Source organism: Macrobrachium rosenbergii, chromosome 8, assembly GCF_040412425.1.
Source record: "Macrobrachium rosenbergii isolate ZJJX-2024 chromosome 8, ASM4041242v1, whole genome shotgun sequence".
In the NCBI taxonomy this organism is placed as follows: Eukaryota; Metazoa; Arthropoda; class Malacostraca; order Decapoda; family Palaemonidae; genus Macrobrachium; species Macrobrachium rosenbergii.
The window spans coordinates 76,385,332-76,404,601 of record NC_089748.1 but is presented as its reverse complement, the minus strand read 5'-3'; positions in this window follow the sequence as shown (position 1 = coordinate 76,404,601).

Genomic DNA, 19,270 nt, shown 5'->3' with positions numbered 1-19,270 from the left:
ATCCCTTTCATCTCTCTGCCTGGCCTTCATATATCTTCCACCTCTCTTCCTGGACTTCATATCCCTTTCATCTCTCTGCCTGGCCTTCATATATCTTCCACCTCTCTTCCTGGCCTTCATATCCCTTTCATCGATCTTCCTGTCCTTCATATATCTTCCACCTCTCTTCCTGGCCTTCATATCCCTTTCATCTCTCTTCCTGGCCTTCATATATCTTCCACCTCTCTTCCTGGCCTTCATATCCCTTTCATCTCTCTTCCGGGACTTCATATATCTTCTACCTCTCTTCCTGGCCTTCATATCCCTTTCATCTCTCTTCCTGGCCTTCATATACCTTCCACCTCTCTTCTTGGACTTCATATCCCTTTCACTTCTCTTCCTGGACTTCATATCCCTTTCACTTCTCTTCCTGGACTTCATATCCCTTTCCTGTACACCTCTCTTCCTGGACTTCATATCCCTTTCACCTCTCTTTCTGGGCTTCATATCCCTTTCACCTCGCTTTCTGGTATTCATATGCCTTTCAACTCTCTTCCTGGCCTTCATATCCCTTTCACTTCTCTTCCGGGCCTACATATCCCTTTCACTTCTCTTCCTGATCTTCATATCTCTTTAATCTCTCTTCCTGGCCTTCATATCCATTTCAACTCTCTTCCTGGGCTTCTTATCCCTTTCACCTCTCTTCAAGGTCTTCTTATCCCTTTCACCTGTCTTCATGGTCTTTATATCCCTTTCATCTCTCTTCCTGGCCTTCGTAGCCCTTGCTCCTCTCTTCCTGGTCTTCATATTCCCCTTACCTCTCTTCCTGGACTTCTTATCCCTTCATCTCCCTTCCTGGACTTCTTATCCATTTCACCTCCCTTCCTGGCCTTCATATCCGTATTATCTCTCTGTCTGGCCTTCATATCCTTTTCCCCTCACTACCTGGCCTTTATATCCCTTTCACCTCTCTTCCTGTCCTTGATATCCCTTTCACCTCTCTTTCTGGACCTCATATCCCTTTTATCTCTCTTCTTGGCATTCATATCCTCATTATCTCTCTTCCTGGCCTTCATATCCCTTTCACCTCTTTTCCTGAACTTCGTATCCCTTTCACCTCTCTTCCTGATCTTCATATCCATTTCACTTCTCTTCCTGGCCTTCATATCCCTTTCATTTCTCTTCCTGGCCTTCATGTTCCTTTCACCTCTGTTCCTGTTCTTTGTATCCCTTTCACCTCCCTTCCTGGCCTTCGTATCCCTTTCACCTCTCTTTCTGGCCTTCATATCCCTTTCACCTCATTGCCTGGCCTTCATATTCCTTTACATCTCTTCCTGGCCTTTATATCCGTCTCTCTCTCTCTCTCTCTCTCTCTCTCTCTCTCTCTCTCTCTCTCTCTCTCTCCTCTTCTTACACATTTTGCATCTCTTTAGCCTTTATAACTCGAGCTTCCATGTTGCTTTTGCCTCCCTCCTTAACCTTTATTTCCGTTTTAACTTTCTCTTTTCATAGCCTTCTTATTCCTTTGACTCTCTAGCTTTCTTATCCCTTCTGCATATCACCTGATTTTCATATCTCTTTCCCCTATTTCCATAATCTTTACCAGTTTTGCTTATCGTAGCCTTCATAATCCCTCTTGCCCTGTGTTCCCCATAGTTTGCACGTCATGTCCTTCGTGACTGTGCTTGGTGAAGGTTGAGCTCATTCCTTACTTCTAAAACTGCTACTGATGATGACCATTATGATTATACTAATAACTAGGACGATGATGCAAATGAAGTTTTACTCTCACTTATATTTTGCTCTTAACCATTTGTTCTTGGGAACGACCCGGTGTAATTAATTCGTGAGTCTTAAAGACAGTCATAAATTTTGTGCTCCTAAATATATTCTTATAGTAACTTATGACTATTATATTTCGCAGGATTTAGAATTGGCATTATTGACAGTGTGGTTAGTATTTCAGCTTAAGTTCTGAAAGCTTCATTTTCTTTTGTTAGATTTTGTTTATTTTGAATGTTTTATTAGAAATATGAGTAGAAGGAATTTATCTGACATAAAACGCAAAGCATAAGTCTGATTCCTACATGCATTTTTGTCAACGTAGATGTTTCCAACATTCTACAGAAAATGTATTAGATTTCCAGATGCAGACATTAAATCTGACTTCCCTCCAGTTGAGGTAAAAGAGCGAAACAGTGTAAATGACGGAAGAAAAATAGATTTTTCAAGCGAGTTATACTAGAGTTTTCTACCGTTTTCAATTTAATATTATTCGCACGGAGTTAATTGAGTATTTTGAAATTCAAGAAAGCAAAATGGTAACACTACAGAATTCTAACATAAAAGCCGCCAATTGCTAGTATGATATTTTATTTACAGCTGTTAACGTTTTCCGTCGTTCCCTATCAAGAAATTATTTTAAAAAATGGATATTGTGAAACAGACGCCACACACACACACACACACACACACACACACACACACACACACACACACACACACACACACACCGAATAGAATGATTCATCAAAGTGGCCGCAATATAATTTCCAAAACAGTTCGCCCCATTTACATTTATTTTTCTTCTGTGTACCAGCGAGACCCGGCTTATAATTTATATTACGTTACTTCGTCCTTCATTACCCGTATTCCACAGGCTCCTGTTCCGCGTTTCGCCCGTAGCAATTACGCAGTTTGGATGTTTGTTAGTGCGCCGAATCGCTTGTGCGTTGATATCCATCCAAATGCGCATCTCGTGCTTCATTATTTATGTTACCGCTGTGTGATTTAAAACCATGTACAGGTGAAAATGTGTTACTTTTAGAAGATACGAACACATGTTTCCTTGTGCGTATTATCCAGATAATAAGAATCTACTGGTCAAGTGTTTCAGGTGTTTTCTAACTTGGGAAAAGTGCGCTTGTACTGACGTTATAAAAGTAAATGAAAAGATATGCAGTAAGACGATTACAGAATCACGTCTATCCTAAATAATTCTGTCGACAAAATTGAGTTCACTCTCATCTTATGTTATCTTTATATCATTCGACTTTTGTCTTCGACTCTCATTTTTGTTAGTCTATAGTTCTGAATGTAAAGTTAGTATTTTCCAGTCAGACATGCAGTACTGTTAGTATTACAAACTTAACTAGCATTTTCACTGTTATTCATGTTTTCTACCTTCGATAGCGCGTCTACAACCAAAATTTATCATTAGCTTATACTTGCACATAAGCTACAGTATGGTGATTATATATATATATATATATATATATATATATATATATATATATATATATATATATATATATATATATATATATATATATATATATATATATATATACACATATATACATATATATATATATATATATATATATATATATATATATATATATATAGTTAGTGTGTGTATGTATGTATGATTGTATGTATGTATGCATGTGTCACCTGTGAACCTTTTCCCTTAATATTGTTAGTTAGGACAAAAACCAGATAGCAGTCACTTTCATATACTTAATTTGACCTGTTCGCCATCAGCCGGTTCCTACCTCCACAAAAAGACTTGCCTACTACTCCTATCTTGCCTTCACTAATAGTTTTCTTCTTTTAACTCGATGCCTTTTTGTTTCAAATACCTCTCCCATTTCATTTCATTAACTCAGCAGTAATGTAAAGCTTCAATGGTCAGTCATGTGCCTGAAAAAACTGAAAACAAATCAGTCCTTAAATGAAAGATGTTGTTATTACGCATTTTGTTAATGTGATGATTAGGGACACAGGGCTCTTGTTCGGGGGCTGGTTATTATGTTATCTGAATCATCACCTCAAAATGACTCACTGGTTAATTTACGTAAATTTTTGGCATCCCCACATATTCGGTTAGGTTTCATTTTCAAGTGGTTATCCCCATTTCACAATTTCTCTCATCTGTCTTCATTTGAATATCTCTTATTAATATTTCCCTTAATTAATACAGGATTATCCTTTCGTAATTTTAAAGTATTTGCATACCTTGGGTTTATCTTTGTAAAATACTTAAAGTTTTTAAACATACTTTTATCATTGCTCTATGTTTTATTTATTTAGTTTTTTAGTTAAGGGAAATATTAATAAGAGATATTCAAATGAAGACAAATGAGAGAAATTGTGAAATGGGGATAACCATTTGAAAAAGAAATCTAACCGAATATGTGGGGATGCCAAGAATTTACATAAATTAACCAGTGAGTCATTTTAAGGTGATGATTCAGAGAATATAATAACCAGTCCACGAACAAGATGTGCTTATAAGATCCCTGTATCCCTAATCATCACAAAAACAAAATTCGTTATAATGTATTTCATACACACACATACATGTATATGTCTGAATACACATATATATATAATATATATATATATATATATATATATATATATATATATATACATAATATATATATATATATATATATATATATATATATATATATATATATATATATATATATTTATATATTTATATATATATATATATATATATATATATATATATATATATATATATATATATATATATATATTTGTGTTTGTGTGTGTATGTGTATGTCCATAGTAATCTACGCCTTTGTATGGCTCTTCGGCGTATGTGGGAGAGCGTTGTGCGTATAATAATGGATTCATTTGTTATGTAAAGGGAGTCTGGAGAGCCATCCTTCATAAGCCAAATACCGCCCCATCGGTGAAATATATAATGCCATTTTAAGGGACGTTGTAATTGTTTCTTATTCTGAAGGGAGTCGTTACGTCTAGATGTCTGGGGATGCATTTTTAGGGTCATTTTTACCTCGTTAGGTCTTTGTGTACGTTTGAGTTTTCGTCACTGGTATTTTTTCCTTCACTACGGTTACTCTCTGCTCAACAGACCAAAACGTAGGCGTGGTTGTTTATGCACTGCGGAAGGGAGGGTAGAAAATATGAATGGTTAAATGTATGTAAGTACGAATTATGAAGAGTAGAACCTGGAAAAATAAAACTATAAAATTCAAAACTGATATTGCTCATGGCGTCATGACCTGAAGTACAGTCAAACAACCAGACAGATGTGACTCAATTAAACAGAAAGAGAAAACACGTCTTTTTGTGAGTTTATAATTCATCAAGCGTGGTAGTCTATTTTATTTACAGCTGTTACAGCATTTCTCCGAAAAGGGGTTGGAAGGTGAAAAGAACGCAATTTGTACAATACGAGGTAATCCCGTAATTCAGATTGAATTACGTGACAGTAGATATTAACCAAGGTCACTGGGTGCTTTGCGTATATGTGTGTGAGCCCGTGCAGGCGCGCCTGGTAACGTTAATGATTAAGCGTTATGAAATCTTTTGTTTTCATATGCACTTAACTAAGTAATTGATGAATTGTGTATTTTTCCTCTTAAAAGCACCTCCATAAATTACAGACAGAACTAGATTGTGGATTGATTTTACTATTGCCCTGAATTAATCATGAAAGGCTTGTACAATAGGTATATTGCTGAGCCTTCATTTACCATTTTATACAGAGCAGAAGAGATTCGTGTAAACTTCCTACATGCTTATACATCTCCACGGCGCATGACAAGCTTTATTTTTTTAAGAGATGCAGATATAAAAGAGACCGAATCTTGGTAGAATATACCCAAATGACTGGTCAGAAGAAAAATGATATCTAAAATTCATTCCTGCCTGGGACAGAGGCGAAACTACCTCTCTATAGGAGTAATCATTAAATTCGTGCCTGTGCAATTTTCGCTTGGACTGTACCCGATCGATTAGCTGGCTCAGAAGATCTGGTTTGGTATTTTTATCATCTAAATTTGAAGATGAGTGTCCAATAAAGAGAGAGGGTGCAATCCCCATAGTTTGCAGATAACGTGCCATTACAAGTCACAGCTCAGAAATGACAAGAAATGTTTCACGTCAGTCTGAGTAGCCTTTATTTGAAGGTAATTATAGGTTGAAGCAGCGAATCAGCTGACCGGGACAAAAATGCCATTTCAAAGGTGAGTTTTGTTCTTCGGCGCGCAGAAAGCCGTAGATATGGGTTCTTAAATCCTTCAGTGCCGGTCTTCGGCATTATTAAAGTTTGATTGAATAAAATATTTATGTAAACATAAACAAACACACACACACACACACACATAAATCTTTGCCCTCAATACAAGGTGGGTCCAAAGTGAAGCAACGCAACGGTCGCTGCCACATTCATGCTTTAAATGTTGAGTGGTGGATAAAGCCCTTGAAAGAAAACTTTCAAAAACTTAGCCCCTCCACACTTAAAGAAATGACTTACAGCAACACGTCGAACCCCCTCAGCACACTGCCATTCACTTTTCTCTCTCTATCCATCCAACTCTTTGTCTTCCTATCCCCCTTCCCAACATTTCCGAATTATATACATCGTAGTCCGTTCTTTCCATATGACCAAAACCATCTTAGAACACTTTGATCCATCTTTTCACATGTGGTAACCTTGCCATTATTTCTTCTTGTACCTCCACATTTCTCAGACTCATTTCTTCTTACGGCACTTGAACTACGCAGAGTTCATCTCAGCTGCTTGATTTTGTTTTATTCTATACACAATCACCAACCTTCTATGCATTCACGATTTGGCTACCACTCACATTCCAAGTATCTTTTCAGTCTTCTCACACACCCTGTCACGGAATGGAATATAAAATTTAGGCTAAAGGCCAATTGCTGGGAACTATGAGGTCATTCAGCGCTGAAAGGGAGACGAGAGTAGAAAGGTTTTAAAGGTGGAACAGGAGGAAAATCTCTCAGTTGCACTATGAAACGGTTGTTAGCAGAGGGTGGAAAGAGGGAAGAAAGAGAATATGTTCTGAGGTACAGTAAAAGCAACTAGGGGCAGGAGGAACGCTGCAAAGGACCTTAAGTAACACTTACAGTGCACCACGTGAGATGCACTGACGGCGTTACCTCCTACGGAGGACACCCTGTTACGTCCCTAGCCTCACCTATTACGTGACTCTTCATCTCTCAGTCCATCATCATCCGGTGTGTGTTATTCTCAAATACCTTTATTCTTGTTCATGTTTGCTTTCAACTTTCTGAACTTTCTCTGGCCTGTTAGTTTATGAAGATATCCCTAGTCGGTACTGTATCATCTGCAAATATCAACCATTCCACACTATTTTAAAATAATTTTCTTATCCCATAACTTTGCAGTTATGTTTAATATTTCTACTAATATTAATTACCCATCGAGATGAAACAAACCGATATCTCAGGTCCATTTTTACACCAAACTAGTCACTTTCCCATTTACACATTCTCTTACTCCTAGTCAAACCAACTGCCGTCCGTTTTGCTTTGTCAATCAAACTTCTACCGTCATCATCTCTGCTACATAAAGTAACGTTGTGGGCACCTGGGGTGAGTGGCGCAGTGATTATCTTATGTTTATCAAATTCGTGGATTGCCAACCCCCATTCCCCCCCTAACCACAAGGGTCAAGATAGAGTTACCGGGGCTAGCAGCCTCATCACTGAGCCTATACTCTTCTTACGCCATTCACTCCAAAGTGGAGAAGGGTGTATGATGAAGGCCATCTATCTATGTATCTATCTGTCTGTCTATCTATCTATCTTTCTGCATTTGTGTTATTATTGTTTGAGAGATTATGCTGGATTTATGCCAGTACAGAGCTATTGCTCATAGAGTAGCTCCTAAGCATTATATATATATATATATATATATATATATATATATATATATATATATATATATATACATATATACATACACATATATATACATACACATATATATATATATATATATATATATATATATACATATATACATACACACACACATATATATATATATATATATATATATATATATATATATATATATATATATATATATATATATATATATATATATATATATATATATATATATATATGTGTGTATATATATTCACGTATAAATTATATAATCTCATATCCTCTCAAATTATCATTTCTTTCCTATTAAGATGATTAAGACTTTTAGACCTGTAGCTATATAGAACTAAACATATAATTCCATGTAAACCTGCCGTGGTTAGAGAGAGAGAGAGAGAGAGAGAGAGAGAGAGAGAGATTAGGCATTTGCTTAACAGACTTCTTTCCTTAGTTTATGGGATACTGAGTTATAAACTGGGGAAGATCTAGGGACGGTAGTGAGTTAGAGAGCTAGAAGTGGGAGAGAAACGTATTGACCAGAACAGAAGTCTCTGAAGGTGCAAATACCCTTGTTGTCATTTTTAGAAAGTTTTATTTTATGTATCTCTTGTGATTTAAAACGACGATACTTGTGTTTGACGTCATTTGGCAGTCAGTCTCGTGGCGCATATTTTCTCATCTAATTTACTTTTCATCGATATCTTTTTATGAACTATCCATCATCCATTAATTACTATTTACCTTCAATGGAAATGCATGTGCTTTTCTGTTTCCAAGTCATTGAGTGATAAGTAGGATTTTCTCTTATTCACCGACATCCTTGTTTCTGCAACAACCCACTTTCCCATTTATGAACCTCTCTCGGTTTCCCTGAACTACAGACTTTTTCCTGCAACCTCTCGGTTTCCCATTTATGAACTCTACGTTTCCCGAAAGGTGACTCACAGACTTCCTTTCCTCTGCAACCTCTCGGTTTCCCATTTATGAACTCTACGTTTTCCGAAAGGTGACTCACAGACTTCCTTTCCTCTGCAACCTCTCGGTTTCCCATTTATGAACTCTACGTTTCCCGAAAGGTGACTCACAGACTTCCTTTCCTCTGCAACCTCTTCGCTTTCCCATTTATGAACTCTACGTTTTCCGAAAGCTAACTCACAAACTTCCTTTCCTCTGCAACCTCTCGCTTTCCCATTTATGAACTCTACGTTTCCCGAAAGTTGTCTCATAGACTTCCTTTCCTCTGCAACCTCTCGCTTCCCCATTTATGAACTCTACGTTTTCCGAAAGGTGACTCACAAACTTCCTTTCCTCTGCAACCTCTCGTTTCCCGAAAGTTTTTGACTCACAGACTTCCTTTCTTCTGCAACCTCTCGGTTTCTGAACTCTACGTTTCCCAACTCACAGACTTCCTTTCCTCTGCAACCTCTTCAGCTTTCCCATTTATGAACTCTACGTTTTCCAGCTAACTCACAAACTTCCTTTCTTCGTTTTCCCGAAAGGTGACTCACAAACTTCCTTTCCTCTGCAACCTCTCGCTTCCCCCATTTATGAACTCTACGTTTCGAAAGTTGTCTCCTCTGCAACTCTCATGCTTTTTCCATTTATGAACTCTGCAACCTAGACTTCCTTTTCTCGTTTCCCCATTTATGAACTCTACGTTTTCCGAAAGGTGACTTTCACAAACTTCCTTTCCTCTGCAACTCTACGTTTTCCCGAAAGTTGTCTCCCATTTATGAACTCTACTCCCATTTTGAACCGAAAGTTGTCTCATGTGACTCACAAACTTTCTTTCTGCAACCTCTCGCTTTCCCATTTATGAACTCTACGTTTTCCGAAAGGTGACTCACAGACTTCCTTTCCTCTGCAACCTCTCGCTTTCCCATTTATGAACTCTACGTTTTCCATTGATGAACTTCCTTTCATCTGCAACCTCTCGAAGTTTCCCATTTATGAACTCGGAAAAGCTGTCTCACAGACTTCCTTTCCTCTCAATCTGAACTCTACGTTTTTCCAGGTGACTCACAGAACCTCTGCAACCTCTCCCATTTTATGAACTCTACGTTTTCCGAAAGGTGACTCACAGACTTCCTTTCCTCTGCAACCTCTTCGGTTTGAACTCTACGTTTTCCCTCTCTTCCTTTCCTCTGCAATTTATTTGAACTCTACGTTTCCGAAAGTTGACTCACAGACTTCCTTTCCTTTGCAACCTCTCGCTTTCCCATTTATGAACTCTACGTTTTCTGAAAGCTGACTCACAAACTTCCTTTCCTCTGTAACCTCTCGCTTTCACGTTTCTTAACTCTACGTTTTCCGAAAGTTGACTCACAGACTTCCTTTATTTTGCAACTCTCGTTTCCCCGAAGTTTCTTCCATTTATGAACCTCTCGCTTCCCCATTTATGAAAAGGTGACTCACAGACTTCCTTTCCTCTGCAACCATTTATAACTCTACGTTTCCCTGAAACCTGTCTCACAGACTTCCATTTCTCTGCAAACTTCCCCATTTTATGAACTCTAGTTTTCCGGAAGCTGTTTTTCAGACTCTTTTTTCTTATGCAACCTTCCTTTCATCTGCAACCTCTCGCTTTCCCATTTATGAACTCTACGTTTTCCGAAAGCTGACTCACAGACTTCCTTTCCTCTGCAACCTCTTGCTCCCCCATTTATGAACTCTCCATTTTCTGTAACCTCTCGCTTTCCAGCTGACTCACGTTTTCCGAGGATTGACTCACAGACTTCCTTTCCTTTCTGCAAACTCTGCGTTTTCCGAAAGGTGACTCACAGACTTCCTTTCCTCTGCAACCTCTAATTTTCTGAAACCTGATGCACAGACTTCCATTTCTCTCTGAAAGCTTTGAGCTCACAGACTTTTTCTTATGCAACCTCTCTCCCATTTTCTGAAAGCTGACTCACAGACTTCCTTTCCTCTGCAACATCTCGCTTTCCCATTTATGAACTCTACGTTTTCTGAAAGCTGACTCACAGACTTCCTTACCTCTGCAACCTCTAGTTTTCTGAAAGCTGACTCACAGACTTCCTTACCTCTGCAACCTCTAGTTTTCTGAAAGCTGATTCACAGACTTCCTTTCCTCTGCAACTTCTCGCTTTCTCATTTTTAAACTCTACGTTTTCTGAAAGCTGACTCAGACTTCCTTTCCTCTGCAACCTTTAGTTTTCTGAAAGCTGATTCACAGACTTCCTTTCCTCTGCTTCTGCTTTCTCATTTTTAAACTCTACGTTTTTCTGACTCAGACTTCCTTTCCTCTGCAACCTTTAGTTTTTCTAAGCTGATTCCAGACATTTATGCAACCTCTAACTTTACCGTTTTCTACAAAGCTGACTCACAGACTTCCTTTGCTTTGCAACCTCTCGCTTTCCCATTCATAACCTCTATGTTTCCCGAAAGCTGACTCAGAGACTTCGTTTCCTCTGCAACCTCTCGCTTTCCCATTTATGAAATCTACATTTTCCAAAAACTGACTCACAGAGTTACTTTCCTCTGCAACCTCTTTCTTTCCTATTTATGAACTCTACATTTTCCGAAAGCTGACTCACAGACTTCCTTTCTTCTGCAACCTCTCGCTTTCCCATTTATGAACTCTACATTTTCCAAAAGCTGACTCACAGACTTCCTTTCCTCGGCAACCTTTTGCTTTCCCATTTATGAACTCTACATTTTCCGAAAGCTGACTCTCAGACTTCCTTTCTTCTGCAACCTCGCGCTTTCACGTTCATGAAATCTACGTTTTCCGAAAGGAGACTCACAGACTTCCTTTCCTCTGCAACCTCTAGTTTTCTGAAGCCGTCTCACAGACTTCCTTTCTAATGCAACCTCTCGCTTCCCATTTATGAACTCTGCATTTTCAGAAAGGTGACTCACAGACTTCCTTTCCTCTGCAACCTCTTGCTTTCACATTTTCTGAACGCTGACTCACAGACTTCCTTTCCTCTGCAACCTCTTGCTTTCCTATTAATGAACTCTGCGTCATCCGAAAGCTGACTCACTGACTTCCTATCCTCTGGAACCTCTCGCTTTCCCATTTATGATCTCTATGTTTTCTGAAAGCTGACTCACAGACTTCCTTTCTTCTGCAACCTCTCGCTTTCACATTCATGAAATCTATGTTTTCCTAAAGGTGACTCACAGACTTCCTTTCCTCTGCAACCTGTAGTTTTCTGAAAGCCGTCTCACAGACTTCCTTTCTTATGCAACCTCTCGCTTTCCCATTTATGAACTCTACATTTTCAAAAAGGTGACTCACAGACTTCCTTTCCTTTGCAACCTCTCGCTTTCTCATTTTCTGAACGCTGCCTCACAGACTTCCTTTCCTCTGCAACCTCTCGCTTTCCTATTAATGATCTCTATGTTTTCTGAAAGCTGACTCACAGACTTCCTTTCCTCTGCAACCTCTCGCTTTCCCATTTATGAACTCTATGTTTTCTGAAAGCTGACTCACAGACATCCTTTCCTCTGCAACCTCTCGCTTTCCTATTTATGAACTCAGCGCCTTCTGAAAGGTGTCTTACAAACTTCCTTTCGTCTGTAACCTCTCGCTTTCCCATTTATGAACTCTACTTTATCCGAAAGCAGACTCACAGGCTTTCTCTCCTCTGCAACCTCTCGCTTTCCCATTATAAACTCTTCGTTTTCCGAAAGGTGACTCACAGACTTCCTTTCCTCTGCAACCTCTCGCTTTCCTATTTATAAACCCTGCGTTTTCCGAAAGCTGACGTACAGATTTCCTTTCCTCTGCAACCTCTCGCTTTCCCTTTTATGAACTCTGCGTTTTCCGAAAGCTGACTCACAGACTTCCTTTCCTCTACGACTGATTCACAGACTTCTTTTCCTTTGCAACCTCTCGCTGTTCCCATTTACGAACTCTGCGTTTTCCGAAAGCTGACTCACAGACTTCCTTTCTGCTGTAACCTCTTGCTGTTCCCATTTATGAACTCTGCGTTTTCTGAAAGCTGACTCACAGACTTCCTTTCCTTTGCAACCTCTCGCTTTCCCATTTATGAATTCTGCATTTTCCGAAAGCTTACTCACAGACTTCCTTTCCTCTACAACCTCTCGCTTTCCCATTTATGAACTCTGCGATTTCCGAAAGCTGACTGACAGACTTCCTTTCCTCTGCAGCCTCTTGCTTTTCCATTTATGAACTCTGCATTCTCTGAAAGGTGACACACAGACTTCCTTTCTTATGCAAGCTCTCGCTTTCCCATTTATGAACTCTGCTTTTTCCGAAACCTGACTCACAGACTTCCTTTCTTATGCAAGCTCTCTCTTTTCCGTTTATGAACTCTGCTTTTTCCGAAAGCTGACTCACAGACTTCCTTTCCTCTGCAGCCTCTCGCTGTTCCCATTTATGAACTCTGTGTTTTCCGAAAGCTGACTCACAGACTTCCTTTCCTCTGCAGCCTCTCGCTGTTCCCATTTATGAACTCTGTGTTTTCCGAAAGCCGACTAACAGACTTCCTTTCCTCTGCAACCTCTCGCTGTTCCCATTTATGAACTCTGCATTTTCCGAAAGCTGACTCACAGACTTCCTTTCCTCTGCAACCTCTCGTTGTTCCCATTTATGAACTAAGCGTTTTCTGAAAGGTGACTCACAGGCCTCCTTTCCTCTGCAACCTCTCGCTTTTCCCATTCATAAACCCTGCATTTTCCGAAAGCTGTCGCACAGACTTCCTTTTCTCTGCAACCTCTCGCGTTCCCATTTATAAACTCTGCCTTTTCCGAAAGCTGTCTCACAGACTTCCTTTCCTCTGCCACTTCTCGCGTTCCCATTTATAAACTCTGCCTATTCCGAAAGCTGTCTCACAGACTTCCTTTCCTCTGCCACCTCTCGCGTTCCCATTTATAAACTCTGCCTATTCCGAAAGCTGTCTCACAGACTTCCTTTCCTCTGCAACCTCTTGCTTTCCCATTTATAAGCTCTGCCTTTTCTAAAAGCTGTCTCACAGACTTCCTTTCCTCTGCAACCTCTCGCTTTCCCATTTATAAACTCTGCCTTCTCCGAAAGTTGGCTCACAGACTTTCCGTCTTCTGTAACCTCTCGCGTTCCCATTTATTAACTCTACCTTTTCCAAAAGCTGACTCACAGACTTCCTTTCCTCTGTAACCTCTCGCTTTCCCATTTATGAATTCTGCGTTTTCCGACAGCTGACTCACAGACTTTATTTCCTCTGAAACCTCTTGCTTTTCCATTTATGAACTCTGCTTTCCCGAAAGATGATTCACAGACTTCCTTTCCTTTGTAACCTCTCGTTTTCCCATCTGTGAATACTACTTTTTCCTAAAGCTGGTTCACAGACTTCCTTTCCTCTGCAACCTCTCGCTTTCCCATTTCCCATTTTCCGAAAGCTGGACCTTCTGAGCCAGTGTTAGTTTGACTTTGTATGGGAGAGGCAATGAAACCGAGTTATTTTAACTGAAGTTTTGAAGTATCTTAGTCGTTGTTTTAAAACACAAACAAAAGAAGACTCGCATCCTCCTTATTTGGTAATAGATTTACTTTCAAAACCCCGTAGCCCCTAATTGCTTTAGAATAGGATTAAAAGATCACGTTAAAGTCTTGCTTGCTTATTCCTCTGATGTCCTGTCTCTTTTTTATAAGGTGAAGTTTTCTTTGCTAGTTATGTGTCAGAACTAGCAAAATTAATTTTCAGAACTGTATTAAGAGTAATATTTATTGTCACTGACATTGTTTCAAAAAGCATTCAGTCGTCATCACAGTAAACAAGATGCGATCTCGCTCTAATTATTGGATAAATGGTGGAAAAACAGCACATAAAAGAATTAAGGACACAAGATTGATAACATTAGTCATAAATGGCCTTTGGTGCACCGAATCATAAAATCAAAATCCCTTACGCGGAGGACATCAAGATGTCGAGGGAAACCTTTTATTTATATCAGAACTATCAACACGGCGATTTATATTGACTGATAAGCAAAACTCCGGAAGGAATTGCATAAACACCCACAGGTGTTTATGCAATGCCTTGCAGAATTTGTAATAAATCTTATACTTGTTTGATGGAAAGCTCAAAGAATGATCCCCAAACAATAGTTCAACATGCAATTATGACCTGTAAGATATGAACTTCCGTGTTCTGCTTTTTCAATGTAATTACAGTAATCGCAATACAAACTGAGACGCGCTAGAGATTGTTATTAGGAGTTCCTCTCAATTTAAGAGTCAGATTTATAGAGATGGTCTTAATTTAGGTAGTATTTAATATGAACTTGTATATCTCTTCAATAAAAGAAATCAATAAATAATGTATTTAGGAACCCCAGTTAGAAGAGGACTGATATTCCACTTACTCGAGGGTGTGGACTGTAGCCTATTTCACCTGATACCTTTTACCTGTTGATTGTCGATCGCTCTCCACATGTGAATTCAGCGCCTTTGTACTTTAGTCATCAGTCATTCTGAAAGGTACCAATAAAAATTTACGCAATGTGCCAATCATGGTTTCCCTTTGTAGGAGCATGCTATTTATTAATTACATTTGCCAGCAAGGTTGGAAGTAGGTAAGGTTTTCACCTTTGTCTGTGTGCGTGTGTGTATTTGTTTCTGTGTGTTGCCAGGCTATCTCAAGACCGAAGGCGGGAATCTTGACGAGACCCTGAAAATCTGTCCATTTGCTGAACTCGAGCGGATTGATTTTCCAGGACGAAATTTTGCTTGGGTTGGTAAATTGTTTCCATTCAAACCATCATAAACATCATAAAAAAGTATTTTTGGAGGTTTAAACGCCTTATAGTCAGCTACTATATAGCATCCTTTCCATACATTATAACAAATCCCATAATAGTTTAGCTCACCAAATTAAATCTTACAAGGTCAAACATCACCTCTCTGTAAGTCTCTGATATTTTTCGCCAGTTAACCGTATGTGAGTCAAACCAATAGAGGCTGTGTCCTAAAATTAGGATTATTTCAGGATACACTATGTTATCACAGATTTTCTACTAATATATCCATCAAAAAGTGAGTGGAAACAGCCAAGCTGACCATATGCGCATGCAGACAACACAACACACACACACACACACACACACACATATATATATATATATATATATATATATATATATATATATATATATATATATATATATATATATATATATTTATATATATAGTGTGTGTGTGTGTATGCGCATGTGTGTGTTTTCTCAATAGTTTGTACCCAAATGATGTGGTTAGATATGGCAAGTTTACTTTAATTTCTTCAAAAATATGTCCATCATATAAGGGCATAGATTCATGAAAATAATATAATATTATTATTTTTGAATGATACTTTTACAAGCTCATCTGTTACTTTAACAATCTACTCACTGTACTTGAGGATTGATGTTAACTTCGTTTGTAATAAGAACTTTTAATTTAATAAACTCCCTTACCTAAGACTATTTAGAATTAAGTAGCAAAAGTGCGAAATTAAAAAGAGGCTGAACACACCAAGACTGTTTTTCTCCGCCCAGTGCTTTTTCTCTTTCTTTTTTTATCACTAATGACTGAGTTATTCTCTCTCTCTCTCTCTCTCTCTCTCTCTCTCTCTCTCTCTCTCTCTCTCTCTCTCTCTCTCTCAACCTTTCCTCTTCTGTTTCTTTATTTTATATGTTTTTCATATTAGGTATATCAATAGGGGGAATGCGTATGCCCCTTTGTACAACCAGGGATAGAGATAGAGTCAAGGAAGGGATATGCCGCATGGTGTAGGTGACGCATAGGTTCATGAATGCCACTACTGGAGGTCCCTTTCTTAAGACTCCACTTGAAAAAAAGAGGAACCCCTGGCTTTTACTCTATTCTATCTGGCCCCAAGGGTACTTATGGTTCCCTTAAATTCCCCTGCCCCTTATGACGTCCCATATTTCATGCCACGTCCTGTCCCTAGATCTAGACTTATGTTTACTAATACTCTCTCTCTCTCTCTCTCTCTCTCTCTCTCTCTCTCTCTCTCTCTCTCTCTCTCTCTCTCCGAGTCGAGTGCACTCTGCCGTGTGTAAATTGAACATTTTTCAATCTTCCACTTATCCTACATAAAACAAAACACCTGTAGATTAGAATTAACCACCACTCTTGATGGTCACATGTGGTAGCGCAACCATTCTGTTGTATAATTTATTAGAATGTGTGTTCTTTGGTTGCACGAGGAGGTTGAAGATATGTTATGAATGCTTTCACCCTGATGGGCCTCACCGAGGTTTACAGTTTAATAGAGGAGGAATTACTCAAGTTTGTAGGCTTTCTCTATCCCTCTGTACCGTAACTGTGAGCCACAATAGTCGACTGACGACCAGAAACTTTATTTCACTCCATACTGGAGTTTGGGGGAACACGTTCGGCTCGGGGATTGAACGCTGGTACTCGGTTCTAAGCTGGAAGTGCTATTAACTTGGTCGATAAGGGCAGGGGGTGAGTGAGAGAAGTTATGTAAAACTTGTGTGTGTATATATATGCATGTATGTATGTATATATATGTATATATGTATATGTATATATATATATATATATATATATATATATATATATATATATATATATATATATATATATATATATATATATATATATATATATATATATATATATATATAATGTATGTATGTGTGTGTGTATGTTTGTAGGTAGCGTAAAGAAGTTCGCATAAACCGTCCCAGGAAGTGTTTTGTTGTGAAAAACAGCCGCCCGTATCGCCGGTTAGCCCATCCTCTCAAGGTGAGCCCTTATTATTATTAAGAGCATAATTATCCACGAGCACCCACAGGTATTTCTACAGTACATCTGCCTGCCTCGCCCTGCGCAACGACGTCTTCTTCGGGGGTTACTTCCGTGAAATTCGTTAGTAGGCTCTCTCTCTCTCTCTCTCTCTCTCTCTCTCTCTCTCTCTCTCTCTCTCTATATGTCTCTCTATATATATATATATATATATATATATATATATATATATATATATATATATATATATATATATATTATATCTATATATTATATATTTATATACTATATATATCTGTATATTATATATACATACTGTGTATACATACACACACACACATACACATATATATATATATATATATATATATATATGTATATGTATGTATGTATGTATATATATATATACACACATACTTACATACACACACATACTTGCTTACATGCATATATGTTCAAAATACACTATGTATGCATGTACTAGTGTTCTAAACTAATGCTTCTTAGCAGAAATCGCAGCAGAATTTTAGTATTTTTGCTACTGCGTCTTGATCACAATAAATCAATTATGTTATGAACATTACATATTAAAATTCACTGCATCCTCGATTTGCATAAATGTACGTTAGAAAATAAGGCAAACATAAATATTGTCCTTTGTCTTGGCCCAGTGCTATAAAGAAAGAAAGTTGACCGACAAAATAAATAGAACTGATTTTAAATATATATATATATATATATATATATGTAACAAATGTACCCATACAGTCAAAAATTGCGGTAATATAATTTGCTGTATAATGATTAGCATAAATGGCAGTAAACTATAGAAAACTGGAAGGGCAATTTATGGAAGTTTTTCTTGGTACCCCCAAAATTTATGTATTTATTTTTGGCGAACATTTTTTACACGAAACAATAGAAATATTTTATTTTCACTAATATTAGTGTCATTTAATTTTTCGTTATTTGACACTTTTTGAACACTATGTTGATTTAAATACATCAGCTTTAAAGTAGACCCCAAATGAGAATCCTAGCATTTTATCAAAGAAATTTATTGATGAGCAAGTTCTTATTTTTCTTTGTTTTATTGTGCAATAGCGAGGCATGAATAGCATTGAACTGTATCTCATTGGAAAAGTAATTTATCATAATATTCCTGACGAGGAAAACATAATACTCTGATACTTTAATATTAGTGCATTTTTTTATGACAAAGTGTAGCATTTATACGTTTGGGTAACTTCAATTGGAATGATTACCTTTCAAATGTGTTACTTTAATTTTTTGCTCATAAATTAAACCTTTTTTATTTGGACATATTGTACAGACAAAAGAGTATCTTACTCTGGAAAATATCATTACACAGACCGCTCAAAGAAAAGCGCGGCCTGGTGCAAACACTGACTGTGAGATCTACTGTAATTGCCACGCAGCGCAGTTGTGTTACACACACGTACTATGTATATATATATATATATATATATATATATATATATATATATATATATATATATATATGTGTGTGTGTGTGTGTGTGTGTGTGTGTGTATATATATATATATATATATATATATATATATATATATATATATATATATATATATATATATATATATATATATATATATATATATATATATATATATATATATATATATATATATATATATATATATATATATATATATATATATATATATAGAGAGAGAGAGAGAGAGAGAGAGAGAGAGAGAGAGAGAGAAAGAAAGTCATCGTCTTCATTGTCTCCTATGGTGTTCGACGCAAAGCCCTTCCGTTTAGGACAGTGGTTCTCAACCTTTTT